Source organism: Mytilus californianus, unplaced genomic scaffold, assembly GCF_021869535.1.
Source record: "Mytilus californianus isolate M0D057914Y unplaced genomic scaffold, xbMytCali1.0.p SCAF_3, whole genome shotgun sequence".
Taxonomy (NCBI): Eukaryota; Metazoa; Mollusca; class Bivalvia; order Mytilida; family Mytilidae; genus Mytilus; species Mytilus californianus.
The window spans coordinates 382470-407453 of NW_026262679.1; the positions used below are offsets into that span (position 1 = coordinate 382470).

Sequence of the window (24984 nt, forward strand, 5' to 3'; positions counted from 1 at the left end):
GACTTGTTTTTTTTTATCTATACATATTCTTTTTTTTTAATTATTAAAACGAAATATTGAAAAATATCTGGTCTGTTTCCTTCAATCCAAAACCCACTTCATTTTCTTCTGCATAACATCCAACATAAAATGCAAAAAAGTAAGAATTTGATTATGTTTGGCTTGTTTCTGTCCATTGTCTATATGAATAAACTCATCATAGACACCAGGATTAAGATTTTGTACATCAGACAGGTATTTTGTCTACAACAGACTCATCAGTGACACTTGAATCAAAAAAGTTAAACAGGCCAAATGAAGTATGAAGAGCCTCGAGGACCTAAAATTCGAAGATTTTGCGTAGTATTTAGGACAGAAATACAGTTTCAAGAATTATTAAATAAAAAAGTACATCAAATTTATTCCTAAGCTTTACATAATATTCCATAAATGAACAGATGCTTCTTTTCAAATAAATAAAGATTTGCTTTTTTAAAACATGGACTATGTACTCATTGTCATTTTAAAACATTGACTATGTACTCATTGTCATGTCAAAACATTGACTATGTACTCATTGTCATGTTAAAACATTGACTATGTACTCATTGTCATGTTAAAACTTAAATTGTTACAAGAAATCAATCAACAATAATGGTTTTTACAGAGATGGACAGACAAACAGGGGCAAAACAGTATACCCCTTCCTTCCAAACGGGTACATTGTATGGACAGACAAACAGGGGTAAAACAGTATACCCCTTCCTTCCAAACGGGTACATTGTATAATTATCTTACTAATTCCTAACACTGAATCCTTTGTCACTATGGTGCTTCTTTTGACCATGGATATTAAAATAAAGCTATTATGTCTGAAAAATTGTTTCTTGCAAAATTTCTGTATTAACACAAAAACAGAAGTAGATAATTGTACTGTCATTATATAGATAATACATGTACATGAGATATTTTTTCTTCCCATTCATAGGTAACCACGTTATAATTTATAATCTAAAAATTTGTAGTAATTTGTATGTATTGCATAATGTTATGAAAACCTAGTATACTGATAATAAAACCCTGGTGAGATGGAATTGTAGGAGTGTTATAAATCCCGACATCACATAGATTTTCTTAAGGAAGATTTGCTATAAAACCTACTTTTCGTAATATATTTTGCATTTATCCTATTGATATAGAATCTTTTTTTCATAGTCGAATAAATGGAGATTTTAGGCCAAAATGAATGGAAAACCCTGGACAGACATGTACACCTTACAATCATTCCATAAACCAAATATAGTTGACCTATTGCTTATAGTACTTAAAAAATAGACCAAAACACAAAAACTTAAAATTGACCAATGAACCATGAAAATGAGGTCAAGATCAGATGACACCAGCTAAACAGACATGTACAACTAACAATCATTCCAAACACCAAATATAGTTGATATATTGCTTACAGTACTTGAAAAACAGACCAAAACAAAAAACATTAACAATGACCAATGAACCATGAAAATAAGGTCAAGGTCAGATTAAACCTGCCAGTCTGACATGTACCCCTTACAATCATTCCATACACCACATATAGTTGACCTGCTGCTTGTAGTATCTGAGAAACGGACCTAATCACGTAACTTAAACCTTCATCCCTGATCCGTGAATTGTGGTCGAGGTCAAGTTAACCCTGTTTGACAGACATGTAGATGTTTAAAGGAAATAGTTATCCTATTACTCATAATAAGTTAGAAATTCACATGGCAAAAAAACTGAAATTTTTTTTCAAGCAGTCGCTGAACCATGAAAATGAGGTCAAGGACAATGGGCATATGACAGGTGGAAACTTCGTAACATAAGGAATCTGCATACAAGGTATGATGCATCCAGGTCTTCTACCTTCTTAAGTATAAAGCTTTATACAAATAGTTTACGCCGCCGCCAGATAGTAATTAGATATAAGAAGATGTGGTATGAGTGCCAAAATTTGAGACAACTCTACATCCAAGTCACAATGTGTAGAAAGTAAACAATTATAGGTCAAAGTACGGCCTTCAACACGCCTTTGTATACCTATGTCTCGCATACTGTGACTTTCGTCACAGGCGAGACAAAATAATATTGAACAAATCCCAACTACATGCAGTAATGTTAAATCAAGGTTCCAAAAATGGTCATATTTGCTGGACACATCCAATGATCAAAACATGGTATTCAGGATTTATTTTAGGTTATGGTAAAAAAATGTACAGAAATCATTTGGGACATTTCATTGAGATCAGAATTTAGAAAACACCATTAATGCATTTTAGGATTTCAGTAAAAACTAGAGGCTCTCAAGAGCCTGTGTTGCTCACCTGTATTTACTGATGCTTTGGAAATCATGTAAAATAAGGTTAAAATCATAATTAATAGTATTAGATATTAGATATTATAATGATATCTAAGATAATAACAAATAAAATGCTCCGCAGGGCGCAGCTTGATACGACCGCAGAGGTCGAACCCTGAACAGTTGGGGCAAGTATGGACACAACATTCAAGCTTGATACAGCTTTGCATTTGGATTGTGATTAAATATTTGACACAGCATAGGTTTCTGACACAGAATGAATGTGGTCTAAGAACTTAAAAATTTTAAATTGGACATTCACCTATTATGGTCCAATATCCAAAATCTAAATACATGGTTAGATTCAGCATATCAAAGAACCCCAAGAATTCAATTTTTGATGAAATCAAACAAAGTTTAATTTTGGACCCTTTTGACCTCAATGTGGACAAAGTTGATAACGCGGCCCAAAAATCTAAATACATGGTTAGATTCAGCATATCAAAGAACCCCATATATTCAATTTTTGTTGAAATCAAACAAAGTTTAATTTTGGACCCCGTTTTGGACCAACTTGAAAACTGGGCCCATAATCAAAAATCTAAATACATGTTTAGATTCAGCATATCAAAGAACCCTAAAAATTCAATTTTTGTTAAAATCAAACTAAGTTTAATTTTGGACCCTTTGGACCTTAATGTAGACCAATTTGAAGACGGAACCAAAAATTAAGAATCTAAATACACGGTTAGATTCGGCATATCAAAGAACCCCAAGAATTCAATTTTTGATGAAATCAAACAAAGTTTAATTTTGGACCCTTTTGACCTCAATGTGGACAAAGTTGAAAACGCGGCCCAAAAATCAAAAATCTAAATACATGGTTAGATTCAGCATATCAAAGAACCCCATATATTCAATTTTTGTTGAAATCAAACAAAGTTTAATTTTGGACCCCGATTTGGACCAACTTGAAAACTGGGCCCGTAATCAAAAATCTAAATACATGTTTAGATTCAGCATATCAAAGAACCCTAAGAATTCAATTTTTGTTAAAATCAAACTAAGTTTAATTTTGGACCCTTTGGACCTTAATGTAGACCAATTTGAAAACGGAACCAAAAATTAAGAATCTAAATACATGGTTAGATTCGGCATATCAAAGAACCCCAATAATTCAATTTTTGATGAAATCAAACAAAGTTTAATTTTGGACCCTTTGGACCTCAATTTGGACCAATTAAAAAAACGGGGCCCAAAATCCAAAAACTAAATACACGGTTAGATTCAGCATATTAAAGAAACCCAAGAATTCAAGAATAAAACCCCATTGAAATTGGTCAAGAAATAAGCAATTTATACGAAGTATCTTCTTTTGCACAATACTGTGCAATTAAATATTTCTTGCTATTGCGCAATACTGTACAATTGACAATTTCTTGCTATTGCGCAATATTGTGCTATTGGATATTTCTTGCTATTGCGCAATACTGTGCAATTGAAGATTTCTTGCTATTGCGCAATACTGTGCAATTGAAGATTTCTTGCTATTGTGCAATACTGCGCAATTGAAAACTTCTTGCTATTGCACAATACTTATTATATAATAATTTACACATCCTGTTTGGAGTGTATCTCCTACCATATCATTATTATTTGCTTTTAAATATAAATCAGAAATAACCAACTTAAAATGGAAAATTTTAAAAGAAAAAAAAAATGAAAAAAAAAAAAATCCCCCCCCACAAATATTTTGAACCCCCTTATGATTCATCACCCCCAAACTCAATCCCAGCCTTCCCTTTGTGGAATGGTACCTTGCAGTACAATTTCAGAGAGATCCATACACTTGAACACAAGTTATTGTCTGGAAACTAGAAAAATGTGTTTTTTGGCCCCTTTTTGGCCCCAAATTCCTAAACGTTTAGGGCAATTACCCCCAAACTCAAACCCAGCTTTCCCTTTGTGATATGGAACCTTGTAGTACAATTTCAGAAAGATCCATACACTTACACAAAAGTTATTGTTATGAAACTAGAAAAATGCTTGTTTTTTGCCCCTTTTTGGCCCCTAATTCCTAAAATATTGAGGCAATTACCCCCATCATCAATCCCAGCCTTCCCTTTGTGATATGGTACCTCACAGTACAATTTCAGAGAGATCCATACACTTGAACACAAGTTATTGTCTGGAAACTAGAAAAATGCTTATTTTTGGCCCCTTTTTGGCCCCCAATTCCTAAATGTTTCGGCAATTACCCCCAAACTCAATTCCAGCTTTCCCTTTGTGATATGGAACCTTGTAGTACAATTTCAGAAAGATCCATACACTTACACACAAGTTATTGTTATGAAACTAGAAAAATGCTTGTTTTTTGCCCCTTTTTTTGCCCCTAATTCCTAAAATTTTGAGGCAATTACCCCCAAAATCAATCCCAGCATTCCTTTTGTGATATGGAACCTTGTGGTACAATGTCAGAGAGATCCATACACTAACACACAAGTTATGTCTGGAAGTTACAAAAATGCTTATTTTTGGCCCCTTTTTGGCCCCTAATTCCTTTACTGTTGGTACCATAACCCCCAAAAACAATCCCAACCTTCCTTCTGTGGTATTGAACCTTGTGGTAAAATTTCATAGAGATCCATTCACTTAAACTAAAGTTAGAGTGCGAAAACCAATGTGTCTTCGGACGACGCCGGACGACGCCAGACGACGACGACGACGACGACGACGCCAACGTCATACCAATATACGACCACAAAAATTTTTTGCGGTCGTATAAAAACTGTAAAATTTCTGTAAAATTACTTACTCAGGGGCAGCAACCCAACAACAGGTTGTCGGATTCATCTGAAAATTTCAGGGCAGATAAATCTAAATCTGATGAACATTTTTGCCACTTGTCAGATTTGCTCTAAATGCTTTAGTTTCAGAGATATAAACCAAAAACTGCATTTTACCCCTATGTTCTATTTTTAACCAAGTCGGCCATGATGGTTGGAAGGCGGGGTCATCTGACAAATTTTTTAAACTAGATACCCTAATAATGATTATGGCCAAGTATGGTTAAATTTGTCTCAGTAGTTTCAGAGAAGAAGATTTTTGTAAAAGATTACAAAAATTTACGAATAAAATGCTTCGCTGGGGCGCAGCTTGATACGACCGCAGAGGTCGAACCCTGAACAGTTGGGGCAAGTATGGACACAACATTCAAGCTTGATACAGCTCTGAATTTGGATTGTTATTAAATATTTGACACAGCATAGGTTTCTGACACAGAAAGAATGTGGTCTAAGAACTTGAATTTTTTTAATTTACCTATTATGGTCCAATGTCCAAAATCAAAATACATGGTTAGATTCAGCATATCAAAGAACCCCATATATTCAATTTTTGTTAAAATCAAACAAAGTTTAATTTTGGACCCCAACTTGGACAAACTTGAAAACTGGGCCCATAATCAAAAATCTAAACACATGTTTAGATTCAGCATATCAAAGAACCCCAAGAATTCAATTTTTGCTAAAATCAAACTAAGTTTAATTTTGGACCCTTTGGACCTTAATGTAGACCAATTTAAAAAACGGGACTTAAAATTAAAAATCTAAATACACGGTTAGATTTGGAATATCAAAGAACCCCAATAATTCAATTTTTGATGAAATCAAACAAAGTTTAATTTTGGACCCTTTTGACCTCAATATGAACAAATTTGATAGCGGGGCCCACAAATAAAAAATCTAAATTCATGGTTAGATTCAGCATATCAAAGAACCCCATATATTCAATTTTTGTTGAAATCAAAAAAAGTTTAATTTTGGACCCCAACTTGGACCAACTTGAAAACTGGGCCCATAATCAAAAATCTAAACACATGTTTAGATTCAGCATATCAAAGAACCCCAAGAATTCAATTTTTGTTAAAATCAAACTAAGTTTAATTTTGGACCCTTTGGACCTCAATGAAGACCAATTTAAAAAACGGGACCCAAATTAAAAATCTAAAAACACGGTTAGATTTGGCATATCAAAGAACCCCAATAATTCAATTTTCGATGAAATCAAACAAAGTTTAATTTTGGACCCTTTTGACCTCAATATGAACCAATTTGATAGCGGGGCCTACAAATAAAAAATCTAAATACATGGTTAGATTCAGCATATCAAAGAACCTCATATATTCAATTTTTGTTGAAATCAAACAAAGTTTAATTTTGGACCCCAATTTGGACCAACTTGAAAACTGGGCCCATAATCAAAAATATAAACACATGTTTAGATTCAGCAAATCAAAGAACCCCAAGAATTCAATTTTTGTCAAAATCAAACTAAGTTTAATTTTGGACCCTTTGGACCTCAATGTAGACCAATTTAAAAAACAGGACCCAAAATTAAAAACCTAAATACACGGTTAGATTTGGAATATCAAAGAACCCCAATAATTCAATTTTAGATGAAATCAAACAAAGTTTAATTTTGGACCCTTTTGACCTCAATATGAACCAATTAGATAACGGGGTCCACAAATAAAAAATCTAAATACATGGTTAGATTCAGCATATCAAAGAACCCCATATATTCAATTTTTGTTGAAATCAAACAAAGTTTAATTTTGGACCCCAATTTGGACCAACTTGAAAACTGGGCCAAAAATCAAAAATCTAAATACATGTTTAGATTCAGCATATCAAAGAACCTCATATATTCAATTTTTGCTAAAATCAAACAAAGTTTAATTTTGGACCCTTTGGACATTAATGTAGACCAATTTGAAAACTGGACCCAAAATTAAAAATCTAAATACACTGTTAGATTCGGCATAACAAATAAATAAATGTGATCAAAGATTTTACAAATCTAATGCGCCATACTGTGCAATTAAAGATTACTTCTTGAAATTTTTCAATATTTGAAATTTGAAAAAAAAATAATATTTGAAGAATAATTCTTTTTAATTTCTGAAATCTGAAATGAGAAAAAATTGGCCCCCCACAATTTCTTTTTATCCCCCCCCCCCCCCTTTTTCCCCAAAAAAAAATTCTTTCCCTCAAGATATGGTCATAATCTCAATTCAAATTTCCAATGGAGTTGGCAACCATAATTACCCATTTAAATTTACCATAGTGCTAACTTCTATTTTATAATAGAATTAATAAAAATATAGTGTCAAATCTTTCATATGGATTTTTTTGTAAAAAAAAAAGATGAAAACATTTGCAGATATTTTTACTGGTCTTCCTTTATAAATATGCATTTCTTTAAACATAATTTAAAAGCAGTGTAAGGGAAGTAACCAAAACGTTGTATTTGGATTACCTCCCTTACACTGTTTTAGATTATCTTTATTGTTCATTAACCATTACTTTATACATAATTTAAAAGCAGTGTAAGGGAGATAATTTCAATGATATATTTGATTTATCTCCCTTACACTGCTTTAAATTATGTTTTGTACTAAAGTATTTGTCCATTAACCAGGACAACCTTGTTTTTCCCCCTTTTTTGCCCCTAATTCCTAAACTGTTTGAGCCATAACCCCCCAAAGCAAATCCTAACCATCCCTTTGTGGTATGGAAACTTGTAGTATAATTTCAGAGAGATCCATACACCGTTCCACAGTTATTGTCTGGAAACTAGAAAATGCTCATTTTTGGCCCCTTTTTGGCCCCTAATTCCTTAACTGTTGGTACCATAACCCCCAAAATCAATCCCAACCTTCCTTTTGTGGTATTTAACCTAATGGTAAAATTTCAAAAAGATCCATTCACTTAAACTAAAGTTAGAGTGCGAAAACCAATATGTATTCGGACGACGACGACGACGACGCCGGACGACGACGACGACGACGCCAACGTCATACCAATATACGACCACAAAATTTTTTTGCGGTCGTATAAAAATTGTTAAAAATTGACTATAAAGGGCAATAACTCCTAAAGGGGTCGACTGACAATTTTGGTCATGACAACTTATTTGTAGATCTTACTTTGCTGAACATTATTGCTGTTTACAGTTTATCTCTATCTATAATAATATTCAAGATAATAACAAACTAGAGGCTCTAAAGAGCCTGTGTCGCTCACCTTGGTCTATGTGCATATTAAACAAAGGACACAGATGGATTCATGACAAAATTGTGTCTTGGTGATGGTGATGTGTTTGTAGATCTTACTTTACTGAACATTCTTGCTGCTTACAATTATCTCTATCTGTAATGAACTTGGCCCAGTAGTTACAGTGGAAAATATTTTGTAAAAATTTACAAAAATTTACAAAATTTATGAAAATTGTAAAAAATTGACTATAAAGGGCAATTACTCCTTAAGGGGTCAATTGGCAATTTTGGTCATGTTGACTTATTTGTACATTATTGCTGTTTACAGTTTATCTCTATCTATAATAATATTCAAGATAATAACCAAAAGCTGCAAAATTTTCTTAAAATTACCAATTCAGGGGCAGCAACCTAACAATGTGTTGCCTGATTGGTCTGAAAATTTCAGGGCATATAGATCTTGACCTAATGAACAATTTTATCATGTCAGATTTGCTCTAAATGCTTTGGTTTCAGAGATATGAGCCAAAAACTGCATTTCACCCTATGTACTATTTTTTAGCCATGTCGGCCATCTTGGTTCACGGGTGGGGTCATCAGACACATTTTTTAAACTAGATACCCTAATAATGATTGTAGACAAGTTTGGTTAAATTTGTCTTAGTAGTAGAGGAGAAGATTTTTGTAAAACATTACAAAAATTTACGAAAAATGGTAAAAAATTTACTATAAAGGGCAATAACTCCTTAAGGGGTCAACTGACTATTTTGGTCAAGTTGACTTATTTGTAGATCTTACTTTGCTGAACATTATTGCTGTTTACAGTTTATCTCTATCTATAATAATATTCAAGATAATAACCACAAGAGTGCACACACGGAAATGTCTCGCCTTCTTTACTAACCATTGATTTTATGTTGATAGTCCTAAATATAAAGCTTTACTACAAGTAACACATAAACTTAACATGATCCAAGAAAATGAGGTCAAGGTCAGATAAACCAATCGAGAAATACATGTACACCTTACAATCATTCAATAAACCAAACATAGATGACCTATTGCTTATAGTTTCTAAGAAACAGTCTTAACCAAGAAAACTTAACATTGACCAATGAACCATGAAAATGAGGTCAAGGTCAGATGAACCATGCCCAGTGATTTTGCTAGCGCTCGTCATTTTCGTCATTTACGAAACGGTTTTCAAAATGATGAAAGTATTCCAAATCAATTTCGTCACTTAAATTTTGAAAGAGTAAAAATATTTTCGCATGAAAATACTGTAATTCTACCTGTCTTATTGTTTCTGACAAGTTTATGACCCTCAGCTAATTAACATTTACAACAAGTGTTATAAGTTGTGATTACAGATAATCCGCTTATTGCCATCGGATGGGTCACTAATCTGTTAATTATTTATCATAATTGATCATCATAATTATTTTCCCCAGTAAGATCAGTCAGTCGGCATTTCAATTTCAATATTTATCAAACGAGAACACTTTGCAGTTCTTTTGTCGTAGTTTCGCCATTTGAGTTTTCCCTCAGACAGTTCCGCATTTTAATTTCAATATTTCTCAAACGATCACAATTTGCAATTCGCTTGTCGTAGTTCGTCAAATGAACGTATTTTCGTCATATTTGATATAACTTTAAATAAAAAAAACTTTCGACAATTTCGATTAAAAAGATAGAACTTTATTCATAACATTCAGAAATGTTTTCACGAGTCAAACAGGTGCTTCCTTTACAATGAACTGAGCATGTGCGAAAGTCTTTTTATGAATTTAAAGACACTAAAATGTAAAATACGAAATAATTAAGTATCAAACTAAACGAGAGAGACAAATATAGTTCTTATTAAGCAAATTTAATTAAAAAAAATGATAATTTCCTGCCTTTTTTAAACACGAACCAATCCGTAGATGAATCCGGATTCATTCTGAATTTATGATTCACTTGTCACTTCCCGTAATAAAGTGCCACATCAGTCAAATCATGCAGTAACTGCCTACTATGTCTAAGTCCTTCAAAGTCTGACAAAGATGTATAGATAGTAATATACATCCTAGGTCCCTTGCTGCTACCAAAAATAAGGTTGATTTTCATCCCGCGAAAAAGTGACTAAAGCCCTCAAAATCCTAGCTTAAACACGGACCATGCCAGGCAGACATGTACACCTTACAATCAATTTATGCATTAAATATGGTTGACCTATTGCTTATAGTATCTAAGAAACAAACTTAACCATGAAAACTTAACATTGACCAATGAACCATGAAAATGAGGTCAAGGTCAGATGATACCTGCCAGACAGACATATACACCTTACAATCCTTCATATATAGTTGATCTATTGCTTATAGTTGAAGAAAAACAGACCAAAACACAAAAACTTAACACTGAGAAATGAACCATGAAAATGAGGTCAAGGTCAAATAAAACCTGCCAAACTGACATGTACATCATAAAATATTTCCATACACCAAATATAGTTGACCTATTGCATATAGTATTAGAAAAAAAGCCCAAACTCAAAAAACTTAACTTTGACCACTGAACCATGAAAATGAGGTCAAGGTCAGATGACACCTACCAGTTGGACATGTACACCTTACAATTATTCCATATACCAAATATAGTAGATCTACTGCTTATAGTATCTGATATATGGACTTGACCACGAAAACTTAACCTTGTTCATTGATCCATGAAATGAGGTCGAGGTCAAATGAAAATTGTCTGACGGGCATGAGGACCTTGCAAGGTACGCACATACTAAATATAGTTATCCTATTACTCATAATAAGAAAGAAATTAACATTACAAAAAATGTTGACTTTTTTTTCAAGTACATGTAGTCACTGAACCATGAAAATGAGGTCAAGGGCAATGGACATATGACAGATCACAAAATTTCCTCAAAATTACCAATTCAGGGGCAGCAACCCAACAACAGGTTGTCAGATTTGTCTGAAAACTTCAGGGCAGATAGATCTTGACCTGATTAACAATTTTACCCCCATGTCAGATTTGCTGTAAATGCTTTGGTTTTAGAGTTATAAGCCAAAATCTACATTTTTACCCTACATTGTATGTTCTATTTTTAGCCATGGTGGCCATCTTGGTTGGTTGGCAGGATGGCCGGACACATTTTTTAAACTAGATACCCTAATAATGATTGTGGCCAAGTTTGGTCAAATTTGGCCCAGTAGTTTCAGAGGAGAAGATTTTTGTAAAAGTTTACGGACGACGGACACCAAGTGATGAGAAAAGCTCACTTGGCCCAGGTGAGTTAAAAATAAATGGAGAATGTGTCCATGAGACACAGATGATGACCCCTCTTGCATATAATGGTATAAAGGGAAATAGTTTGAGAAATTTAAAAGTGACACTACCCAAATTAGAACTTGATCTGAGTTTTGTGGTAATAAGCATTGTGTATAAGTTTCATAACATTTGGTTGAGGGAAACTTAAGTAAGAAAACTGAAACGAAAAATTCAGCAATTTTTCCATTTGTAAAGGGGCATAACTCTAGAAAGGTACAAATGTAAAAGTGACACTTAATGCCCCCTCCTCCGCGGCAGAGGCATAAAAACTTAAATTTACCAGATAGACCATACTTTTCAACAACCTTTGACAGTGAATTCGATTCTTTTCCAGCTTAATCATAAATTGGGCATTAATTTCATGCGGAATTAAACCATTATTCTTCATGACACAACATTTAACAAGTATGGTTTAAAAAAAATGTTCTTTACCATGTTTACTGTCATTTGATAATGTAATAGTCAGTAGAACAACCTGTATCCAGGAATCACACTATTTCAGAGTCATAGGGAGTAGTGACTTCTCTTTTTAAAACTGATAAGTGGTGAGACTTAAAAGAGAAGTTCTTGCTTGCTCATGATGCTGTAATGTTTAGTTCTTACAATAATATAATAATATAAAGACCATATGAAACTTTCATTTTATTTTTTTATTTCTTTTAAAAACAAGAGGCTCTCAAGAGCCTGAATCGCTCACCTGTAATTTTTTGCTTAAATCTTTCATCAATGTTTATTTTTGCTTTTCAATATATACCAATGAGTGGCTTAAAAATGCCATTTAAATGTTCTTTGTATCTGTCATATTTTCTTCAAAGGCAAAAAAATACATTTTACCCCTATGTTCCATTTTATCCATAGTGGCTATGTTTCTTGATGTACAAGGAAATAAAATACAAAATTTATACTAGATACTCTGAAACTCATTCAGCCCAAGTTTGGCTGAAATTGATTCAGCAGTTTCAAAGGAGAAGATATTTAAAAGTAGGCAAACTAGATGAACAAATTGTGAAAAATTGTCTTTAAAGGACAATAACTCCTTAACATGCTTAAGGGGTCAACTGATAATTTTGGTCACATAAAACTTATTTGTAGATCTTACTCCTGCTTAACATTTTATCTTTCTACAGTTTATCTTTATCTATAATAATATTCAAGATAATAACCGAAAACTGCAAAATTTCCTTAAAATCATCAATTCAGGGGCAATAACCTCAAAATCAGATACCCAATTTGGCTTATAATTTCAGGGCAGGTAGACCTTGACCTAATGAATACTTTAACTTTTTGTCTGATTTGCTCTAAATGCTTTAGTTTTTGTGATACGTCAAAAACTGCATTTTACCCTATGTTCTATTTTTAGCCATGGCGGTCATGTTTTCTGAGGAAACAGAAAATAAAACACAAACTTTCATTTAGCTAAATTTTGGTTTAACTTGGTTCAGTAGTTTCAGAGGAGAAGATTTTTAAAATTAGAAAACATGATAAACAAATTGTGTAAAATTGTCCTCAAAGGGCAATAACTCCTTAAGGGGTCTGTTACTTTGCTAAACATTTTTGCTGTTTACAGTTTATCTTTACAGTATCTATAATAATATTCAAGATAATAACCAAAAACTGCAAGATGTCCTTAAAATTACCAATTTAGTGGCAGCAACCCAACAATTGGTTGTTAAGACTCATCTAAAAATTTCAGGGCTGATAGAACTTGACCTGATGAACAATTTTACCCCATGTCAGATTTGCTGTAAATGCTTTGGTTTTAGAGTTATAAGCCAAAATCTACATTTTTACCCTATGTTCTATTTTTAGCCATGGTGGCCATCTTGGTTGGTTGGCGGGATGGCCGGACACATTTTTTAAACTAGATACCCTAATAATGATTGTGGCCAAGTTTGGTCAAATTTGGCCCAGTAGTTTCAGAGGAGAAGATTTTTGTAAAAGTTTACAAACGACGGACGCAGGACGCTGGACGCCAAGTGATGAGAAAAGCTCACCTCATGTCAGATTTGCTCTAAATGCTTAAGTTTTTGAGATATAAGCCAAAAACTGCATTTTACCCCTATGTTCTATTTTTAGCCATGGCAGCCATGTTTTTTGACGAAACAGAAAATAAAACACAAATTTTATTCTAGATACCCTAAGGATCATTCAGCTTAAGTTTGGTTGGAATTAGTTCAGTAGTTTCAGAGGAGAAGATGTTTGAAATAGTTTACACCGGACAGACGACGAGGCCAAGTGATGGCAAAAGCTCACATTTCCTTTGGAAAGGTGAGCTAAAAAGTAGTATGATTGATTCCTAAGGAATTTGAGTTTAAGTCACTATAATCATAGTTTTTAACCGTTGCATTACACGATTTAATCTTGAGCATTTTTACAAATAGGTATAAAATTTGATATTTAATTTGGGTTTCACCCGATAGTTGATGCAGCAATAATGAATTAGATAGTTATTATTATGAAGCTCTCTTTCAAATTGCATGAAAATGTTTCGACAATACTTAGGGATGCAATAACATTGGACTAACTGGAAGAAGATATACCTAATATGCCTAAGAAAATCCCCTAATAAAGCTTTTTTTTTGTAAAAAATTCCTTTTTTACCATTTTAAAATATATACACACATTCTTAACTTGTATTGTAGACATCTACTACATTGTCTTTCCAAGGCAAGCTGGACTCACAGTAGTAAGCTAGGATAAGGTAAAACAATAAATTATTTTAATACATTTAGTACGAAAATATAAAATCAAATAAATCACAAATTAAAGGGGAGATCCCAATTGTATATATCATTTTGATGTTGGAAATTTGCCAAAAATAACCAAAACAAAAGTTAGGAAAACACATTCGGAAACATACATGTGTACAAATGTATCACCCCTACCAACTGCGACGTAAGAAAACTTTATTCGAGAAGAGGAAAATAAGTATTGCATATTTATTAAGATTAACTACATTTAATTTAATAAGGGCTACTCTTTTCATGAAAGTGCCTCGAGTGGTCCCACACTCGCAGCATCCCTAACACTGGCAACAGATTTTCGCCGTTCACGATCGACAATACTCAATAGAGCACTGAAATTCACTGCACAATCAGTAAGCAAGCAACATGCGACCAGGGCTTGATAAAAACCGAGACAAGAAGTGAAAGTAAAAGTTAGCTTAAAATGACACAGACATGCAGGTGAGATTGACTCACAGTATTTACTGCTAGCAAATCAACACAGGGCCACCATTTTGAATAATATTCATCCGCAGAATTATATTTTTGATTAAGTGAATCGAAATGCAAAAGTATTTAAAAGATATCAGATTAGATATAAAATCAATTTTCATTTTATATCATAAATGTTGTTTATTACAGAAAATATGTTTCGTTTCAAATCATTAAATTGCTAATGATTAGAACTACTTTTTGTAGATGTCCCTTTGAGTTCACTCCCTTTTCTTACCAAAGTTGTCATCAGATTTTACAAAATTAAGTTCCAAATAATTATGACGTCTTGGATAACCCCAATAATTCAGTCGTTATATTCCGCTGATCTCATTGGCGTAGCTTACGTTGAGGCAACCGAGGCAGTTGGCTCGGTAAAAAAAAATTAAATAAAAAAAATTTAAAACTGTTTTTTTTTTCTTCACAAACAAGTGTGGACACAGATCAGTGTGGATAGTATGTTTGGATGTTTGACAGTGTTTTATATGACAAAAGAAGTACTATGTTTTTCCCATAGGGTTCTATATTATTAACTGTGTAGCACAATGACAACCAACATGAGCATTAGGAGTGTTGTTTATTTAATATTAGTTTTTATGTTCTAGACGGGCATGAAAGAGACACTTATTGGATTAATTACCAAATGATGATGATAGAATATGTTCCACATCTTTGATTTTGGATAAATTTTGTAGCTAGGAGAGGAACACATAATAGGTTCATTTTTTCATGATGTGATTTTTTTTTATACGGGAGATGGTATCTTAGAACATGTATTTGCTTACTATTTGTATGGTTCTATTTATATTACTTTGTGGTGGATCATCAGTATCATAAGTAAAAGATTCTGTTTAAATGTCGACATTGTTTCTAAGATTAGAAGACATTTAATGGTTTTTAGTAATGACAATGCCTGACATGATGCTTGGGGCTAGATGAGCTAGAAAGTAAACCACTGTGTTATTTTTTATTAATTCTTTGAAAATATCCCTTCCAAAGCTGGTCAAAGCAAAAAAAAGTTTTGACCAGTATGAAAATGATATCAACAAAAGAACCTTTGTGAGTATGCTTCAAAGACTCATAACTGCTACAGAAGTCATCTGATAAAATTTAAAGTGGATATGAACATCTACTTAATTTGTCTAAAGAGCTAAAAAGTTGTAGTATTCAATATGAAAAAGGTATTGCAAAAATATTCTTTTTTTGTTATATGGATACAAATATAAGTGATACCAATACAGTAAGGCAGTTTTGTTGTGGTATGAAAGTGTACTGTAGTAATTAACATTTACTGTTAATCCACACAAATTAAGAAAAAAAACAAATGAATGATAAATGTTGAACATGTACAATGAAATATAGTTTTAGAAATCGATTAGGCCAGATAGGCCTTATGAATTTTGGTCTTTTTTTTTAACATACTGAATGACCCTTTACACTCAGGACTGAGTCGTCAATAGGCAGTACAGATGTATAAAAATAAAATGTAACAAAACAACCTAGCATCACATTGCTAGTAGCACGAGTAGCATTGTTTGGTAAATATGTGCTTTTTTTAGATTTGGCTAATGGACAAAAAATGTTTGGTTCAAATCTAAATAAAATACTTTTATCTCCCTATTAATTACATTATACATAGAATGAATACTACTTTGACAATTCCTTGTACATGAGAGTTGTCTGTCAAATCTTTATTTCACAAAGAATGAATTGCATAACAATGAACTGAGCTCAAAGCAAAGCACTTTCATAATACACTCAGACAAAGAGCTCAATCCAGTGATAAACATTGTACTACAGGTCCTTCATGACCATCCATCGACCAAAACCATATCTCAATAACATGCCATACTACATGGTTGGATCAGAAGTCCTGAAAAAGATATGTATTTTATTATCGTATTTACCGGTTAAAACTTTCACAAATTAGTGGTAAAAGCATTCAGTATCTAGCAACTATCAATTGCTTCATGCACAAATTGATATAGGTTGAGTGCCCCTCTGTCGGAAATAAGAACATACCTCCACCTCAATCTAATTAAAATATAGAACTCGGATTTCGTTATACTGCATACGAGCAGTATAACGAAATCCGAGTTCTATATTTTAATTAGATTGCCTCCATCTAATTTTAGTTTAACTGATCAAGAAACATTCAAAACATTTAAAATGTTATTAGACTTGTCAGTGTCTATTTACCATCACCACTGAATCAATAATATATGTATACATATATAAGAGTAAAATTGACATACATATATAACACTGAAACTGACATTCGATCTTTACTCCACCTTCATTCCTCTTCATGATAAAATAAGATTCCATATCTACAACCAATGAAATACCCCTCTAGTCTAATAGACTAGCCACAATGAAATCCCAGTTTTCTAAAATGGTAGCTAGGTGGAACCTAAAATTCAAAATATTTTAAACGATATATTTTTAATATTGCTAATACATTTCATAATAATTCTTCTAAAAAAATCGCTATATTTTTCCTTATTTTGTATTTTGTTTGAGACTCTATATTAACCTCTAGATGTCTTTCAATTACATCCAGGTTGGCGTGGGTTGTTGTCTGATTGTTGTACATGTAATATATCGACGTGGGATTTGTTTATATAAATAACAACTATATTCCCTAAAATTCAAATAAAATGGATGTAAGAAATTATAGGCAACCATATGCATACCACCTTCAATAAACAGCTGCGCCATAAGCGCATGATACCCTCGTCACATTTACAAAGAATAAAGTTCAATTACTTCTCATCAATGTCATATTAGAAATTTATGAAAATCAAAAAGGGAGCTTACATCAATAGATATAAACAATTCACCAAGGTTTAATGAGAATTGCTGAAAACATTATCCGAAACTGGGAAATCCCCCCTTTTTAATATATAAAACCCCATAACTTGGAAATGTAAAATTTATAAAATTCTAAAGGCAGCAGCTTACATCACTAGATATAAACAGTTCACCAATGTTTCATGAGAACTGCTGAAAGATTTTTGAGTTATAGTCTGAAAACTGGAAAATCCCCCTTTTTTTAAGAATAAACTCGGAAACGTAAAATCTAAAATTTATAAAAAAAAGAAAGGGAGTTCACGTCAATAGATATAAACAATTCACCAAAGTTTTATGCAATTTTATTAACGCGTTTTTAAGTTAATGTCTGATATGTTGACAACGGACGGACAGACAGGCGGACAACGGTATACCATTATACGTCCCGTAAACAGGCGTACAAAAATGAGAAAAACCCATACTGTATATTCTGCTGTAAAGAGCCCAACATGTTTATATTGGGATTCAGTTTATATTGATATAAAGATTCAAGATTTATTAAGAAAAACCTTTCATGACATCATAATTATTTGCATTTGTTCTGTTGATTGATAGTGGTACATGTACATGTATGAGGACTGGGATGAAATCAATTATATATAGTTCTGAGCAAAAATTTTATGGTAAATAAGTTGTAGTAGGTTGTTTGAAGTTTGCAGCATATTCAACTTTGAACATCTTTTTCAGGTCTGCAATCCATATAAAAATCAGTATATGTCATATGCCAATGAGACAACTATCCACAGAGATTCAAATAACAAAGTAATTATAGGCAACCATACAGCCTTCAAAAATGAGAAAAAACAGTCCAGACATGTTAAATATGCAACAATTAAATTGAGAAAAGTAATGGCCGGATTTACAACTCATAAACAACAGGTTGGGACCCCCCCCCCCCCCAAAAAAAAGTTCTAAAGAAGATAAAAAGAAGATGTAGCCTTTTCAACTTATAAAGCGGGATCTGGAGGGGATTCATTACATTCGAAACAACTTTTCTAAAGGATGGATACATTGTACATATAAAAATTACAATACATGTATGTAATATATATGATTGCCAATGTCAGAGCATGATGAGACAACTATCTACAGAGGTTCAAATGATATAGCAATCATAGGCAACCATGCATACAGCCTTCAAAAATGAGGAAAACTGTCCTGACATGAAAAGTATGCATCAATACAATTGAGGAGTAATGGCCTGATTCAGAATTCCACTAATAATCAGGTTGGGAACAACCCCCCCCCCCCCCCCCAAAAAAAATGAGGGATATTTTGCGGTTTAAAAAAAAGGAAAAACAGATCCTATCACATTACATTTAAAGATAACAATAATCCAAAGTAAATTATATTACGACGTCAATGGAAGAAATTCCCACGCAAATGTCATGACTGGGATAGACCAAAAAGAATTTTAGGTCTATGTATCATTCACATTCCGATCAATTTATTTCTTCACAAAATACAGCAGACTCGCTACTAAACCGACTTAGTCTTGTATGTTTTTTAATTTTAGTTCATTTATATGTTTTGGAGTTTAGTGTGACGTCCATTTTCACTGAACTAGTACACAATTTTATTAAGGGGCCAGCTGAGGACCACCTCCGGGTGCGGGATTTTCTCGCTGCGTTGAAGACCCATTGGTGGCCTTCGGCTGTTGTCTGCTCTTTGGTCGGGTTGTTGTCTCTTCGACATATTCCCCATTTCCATTCTCAATTTTATTGTATATCGTCTTGTTGCCGTTATTGATTCATACCCTTTGCGAGTTATGCAAAACTTATGGAAACATTTCCCTCAGGAAATCCCGACCCTTTGCGGTATTTAAACTTTTCTAAATATGTCGGAGTCAAAAGAAGCCGAAATGTTTTAATCCCACCCCAAACAAAACCAGTAGAATAGATAATAATCCATTTCACGAGCTAGTAAATTATAAATTTTTTTGAAGTATAATTCCTAGTATATGAGGGTCTGGGTGAGGTTTACAGAATACAGAAACATGTCCTTATATTATTTTTAACTTAAAAGAATAAAGATTTAAAATGGTGCTTAAATATAAACGAAAAGAAATCAAATTATGGACAAAAAAGATTAAAATAAATATTTGAAGTCCCCCATTCAGCCCTCATATTTAAGCGGTAACATCTAAAATTGAAACATCGTTAATTGTGTGTTGACATTTTTCCCTAATACGTGTAGTATAAATAGATGATGTGCTTACTCCTAATTTTTATTCTCAAATTGGAGTAAAGCAAGGGGATGTTTTAAGTCCAAACCTTTTCAAGATTTTTATAAATGATTTACCGGATGCATTTAAGGAAAGCCCAGACGCTGTTGATATAAACGGTCGCAGGATTGACTGCCTCATGTATGCAGATGATATTGTTATTTTTTCTAGTTCCAAGGCAAGTCTTCAAAAACGACTTGATGGTTTATCCAAATTTTGTACTAAATGGTGTTTAGAGGTCAATCTATCTAAAACCAAAGTTATTATATTTAACAAACCTGGTAAACTTTTAAAAGAATATTTTTATTTCGAAAAAGATACAATAGAATGTGTTAACAATTATAAGTATTTAGGTTTAAAATTTATATCTAGTGGACTTTTTAAGCAAGGAAAGGAAGAATTATACAAAAAATCACTAAAAGCTGTATTCAAATTGCAAAGATCTTTATCATCTTCCAATCCAAGTATTTTTACTCTATTACATATATATGACCATACAATAAATCCCATTTTAATGTATGGCAGTGAAATTACAGGTAGGTTTAAAACTAGCTCTGCAGCATGCCAGAAAGAAAGTGAATATTTATTACAGCACATTTATATGAATGATTTTTTAGATAAATCCAATTTAAGATATATGAAGTATATATTAGGTGTAAACAAAAAGTCTTCTAACCTAGCTGTGCTAGGAGAGCTTGGTAGATTCCCTTTATATTTTTCAGTTGTATTATCAATGCTGAAATATTGGTTTAGAATAAAAAATATGAAAGATGGTTTACTGTATATATGATACCTATATGTGTAACAAAAACATGTCTAATAATAATATTAAAAGCTGGTATTCATCCATACATTACATTTTTAAAAAGCTGAATATTCATAATTTGGAGATAAAGCTCAACTTTTTTATCAAGTCAGTTAAGCAAAAACTTTGTAATAGTTTTGTAAAATTTTGGAACACAAAAAGAAGAGATACAAAGAGTAGTAAATTAGATACTTATTTCAAACTTAAAACTTGTTTTTCGAAAGAAATGTATCTATCTTTAAACAATTTTCAATTGAAAAGTGCCATATGTAAAATCAGAATCAGTGCACATGATCTCAAAATAGAAAGAGACAGGTATAAAACTTTATATATAGAAAGAGACCAAAGGCTTTGTAAGAAATGTACTCTAAATCTGGTTGAAGATGAACAACATTTTATTACTAGTTGTCCAGCATACAATAATGATAGGGAGATATTTTTCAAGGAGATAAACTGTATCTGTCCCAATTATATATATCTTTCAAATGAGGCAAAATTTGTTTGGTTATTTACTAATGAAAATTTGTCTATACTTAAATATTTAGGGAGCTATATTATTACATGTCTAGATGTTAGACGAAATGTTAATTAATGTATGTAATAACAATGATAATTGTAATGATTTTATAGTTCTGATCCTGCCTGGAATTAAATGTATGTGATTTTTATAGAATGAAGATAATAACATCTGTCTGAAATTTTTAATGTTTCATTTTAATATATAAAAATGTTTTTTCTGTTACAAATCATGATGTATTGTATTATGTGTACATGTTATGCTGCCCATCAAGGGCCCTTGATTGGAATAATAAATATTCTTCTTATAGAGAGTCTCTATATATTATTGGATTATAATCATAGTATACATGCAGAATAACGCGAAAATAATTGTCCTGTCCCCGAGTAATTATGAAAATTATGTTTAAAGAGGGGAGTAAAGTGGGGGGAATCTTCACGGAAGAACGCGAAATAAAATTGCCATTTCACGATGAAACAATTAAAAATTTCTTGCATGTTGATCTTTTTATCGATTTCAAGAAACACGGTGAATAACGAATCTTTTTCACGGCTGCACGTGAAATAAAAAGTGGCAAAACACGTTGCACGAAAAAAACCCTTTACGGCCCCCCTCTTTAAAGTTTAAAATCGGAAGTCTTGGGTATGACTTAAAAGTCGGTCTGATGACAATATCCGGACGCCTTTTTCTTCGTTTTTCTCCCAGAATTACCCAAACTGAATAATCATAAGAATGGATGACAAATGCGACTATGCATGGTACCTATAGGACACAGAGGCATGATGATTAATTTATCGGGGAAGGAAGAGAAGCGACACACAAAATGAGGTCTTCTCGTTTAATAGTATAGATGTCATTATTATGACAGTAATATTTTTTTCTGTCTATGAAGAAATAACCTCTAAAATGTGGTGCACACTGAATAACCCACGTAGCGGATTATTTAAAAGTGTGCACCACATCTTTGAGGTTATGTCAAATAGACAGAAAAAATATTACAGACATTCATTATAATTTAATTCTAAATTCCATTTTTAAGGAGTAAATCATGAAAAAACGTTGAAGTCAATCTGTATAACTTGTATTGCCTGTTATAAATATTTTTTCAATATTACAAAAACACAATATAATATATATATATATATCAATACACAAGTGATAATACATAAACATAAATATATAAGCAAATTTTTGGCAAACATCCGCCTATTGAACTATAAATTTAATCAAAACGAAAAAAATTAAAAAGAGGAGGGAGGGTGGTTAATTTCAACGTAATATCAAATTCAAAGAGTAAAGATAAAGTTTAAACCAGTGTGATCACTGAAGTGTAAAAATATAAGTTTCAGTGCTTTGCTAATTAAATAATTTAAATCTTAAATTAAACCCACGATTACATGTAAAAATTATGTCTATGAGCTGATAGACAAAAAACTTTCAGCCAATCAGAAGACGTGTTACATCCAAAATTAAATTATTAGAATATATATGAACAGACATCCAAAATTAAATTATTAAAATATATATGAACAGAATAAAACATTTCAATTAAACTTAAAACTTCAGTACTGTTGCTTCAATATGTGTGGATAAACGGCGCTGTGAAATGAGATTGATGATTTATTTTTCGTGGCGGTCAGTTTTTATTGGTTGGAGGAAGCTGGAGTCTCGGGGAGTGGGATGAACCGCTGGAATAAGTAACCTTTTCGAACTATTGTGATAGAAATTAAGCTGAAATGTATCATAAGGTTACTCTGAGACTACAATAACACATGTGTTATAGTAGTCTCAAGGTTATTGAAAAAATCAAAAGATTCTGAACTAATCAGATTTCGATATGTTTCACCATAGAGATATCATAGGTAATTGGGGACATTGTGAACATATATTTGTTCCGCATAATACTTGTTCCCCCTGGAACAAAACTATGGATAATAAAAGTTCTTGGGAACTAACATTACATTATATTATTTCCACCTTCATAAAATATTTTCCTGGAACTAAAACGTCATATGGTTTCATAATATTTGTTCCTTTAAACAAAGAGTGTCATTTGATTTTTTACACCTGATTACATCTTAATTAATGTTCACCTCACATGACATTTACCTGTACATGAAGTACATACAAAGAATGGAGTCTGAGGAATACAACAAAATTTTTACATATTTAAACGATGGCTCTTAAGTTATTATAAACAAGGTAAGAATATATATTTTTTTTAATATTTTATTACTGCATGCTCCACTGTGACTTACTTAACTAAATGGTCCGTTAGTCTGTACCAAGGAAGAAAGTTTAGCTTATACTTTAGTCAAGCATGAAGTTAGCCACAAATTTCAGATGAAAATGCCTGTACTTTATTATTGGAAATTTACTTCCATACATTTGTAGCAAGAAATAATTTTGGATATTGTAGTATATATTCCTAGAACTTTGATCATATAATAAATATTTCTAGAACTTTAATTATCTAATAACCATGATAACTATTCCTGGAACATTTATTATATAGCCAATATTCCAATATGCCTGGAACTTTTATATAATATAACAAATATTCCTAGAACTTTTATGATATAACAAATTTTCCTGGAACTTTTATAATATAACAAATATTCCGGGAACTTTTATTATATAAAACATTGTCCATAATATTTATTCCAAAGAACTTTTAGCATATATAACAAAAGTTCCATTGGGAACTTTCCTTTTGTAATATTTTATCCTTTGTGAAGGAAATTTTCTTATAGCATTGGATAAAATATTATATAAGGAAAGTTCCCAATGGAACTTTTGTTATATGCTAAAAGATCTTTGGAACAAATTTTATGGGGGAACTTATATTCTGTCACAACAGGACAATTTTATAAGCCCTCCCCTTTTTTTCTAAAATCCGTTATTTTTGTTTTTGTTTTCTATCTGTTTGAATTATGTTTCCGTTTTTCTGAATCATATATGCACATACATATACTAGAAATAACTTGTATTTGCTATTTTCTATCAATTCCAAGTTTATTCATTATCCACAGCGGTCACTGATATATCTTAGTAGTATATTTATGTTCATATGATACAGAAGAATGCAAACATAATTGAAATTGATGGAAAACAAAAAAAATAACGGATTTTAGAAAAAAGGGGGATGGCTAAAAAAAAGCTGTCCTGTCCCCAAGTACCTATGATCCCTATATAATATATTATTGACCGCTGTGAATAATAAACTTGGAATTGATAGAAAATAGCAAATACAAGTTATTTCTAGTATATTTATGTTCATATGATACAGAAAAACGCGAACATAATTGAAATTGATAGAAATCAAAAACAAATAATGGATTTTAGAAAAAAAGGGGGAGAAGGGGTAAAAAAAAATGTCCTGTCCATAAGTACCTATGATGGATATTATATCTATGGTTTCACCATGTGGGTTTCGCAGATACATTTAAAACTACAGCCGTAAGTTATACAAGGTTTTATTTGTCAAACCTAATTTATCTCTCCATGAAAACACGTAATCATGATCGCTATAGCTGTTGTTTTTTTTTTGTCAAAAAATCTAATTTATGATAGGGCATGTATTTCATGTGTATTTGTGTTATTCAAAATATATGAGAAGGAGAGTCTCAGATGTTTATCCCTACCAAAAATGATGAAACCTCAGACTT

The 24984-nt window shown here is 32.2% G+C and overlaps 1 protein-coding gene across 2 annotated transcripts in view; it reads right to left on the reverse strand.

Annotated features, from left to right (window-relative positions):
* LOC127733785 (C-myc promoter-binding protein-like) overlaps nt 1-14951 on the reverse strand; it is a 68794-nt gene extending 53843 nt beyond the window's left edge. The window contains exon 1 of one of the 2 annotated variants that reach the window (XM_052243100.1): nt 14903-14951. The gene's annotated coding sequence lies outside the window, so the exon portion shown is untranslated. The remainder of the gene's footprint in view (nt 1-14902) is intronic. The other variant, XM_052243101.1, reaches the window with a different exon arrangement.
* Between the last annotated feature and the right edge of the window lie 10033 nt (nt 14952-24984).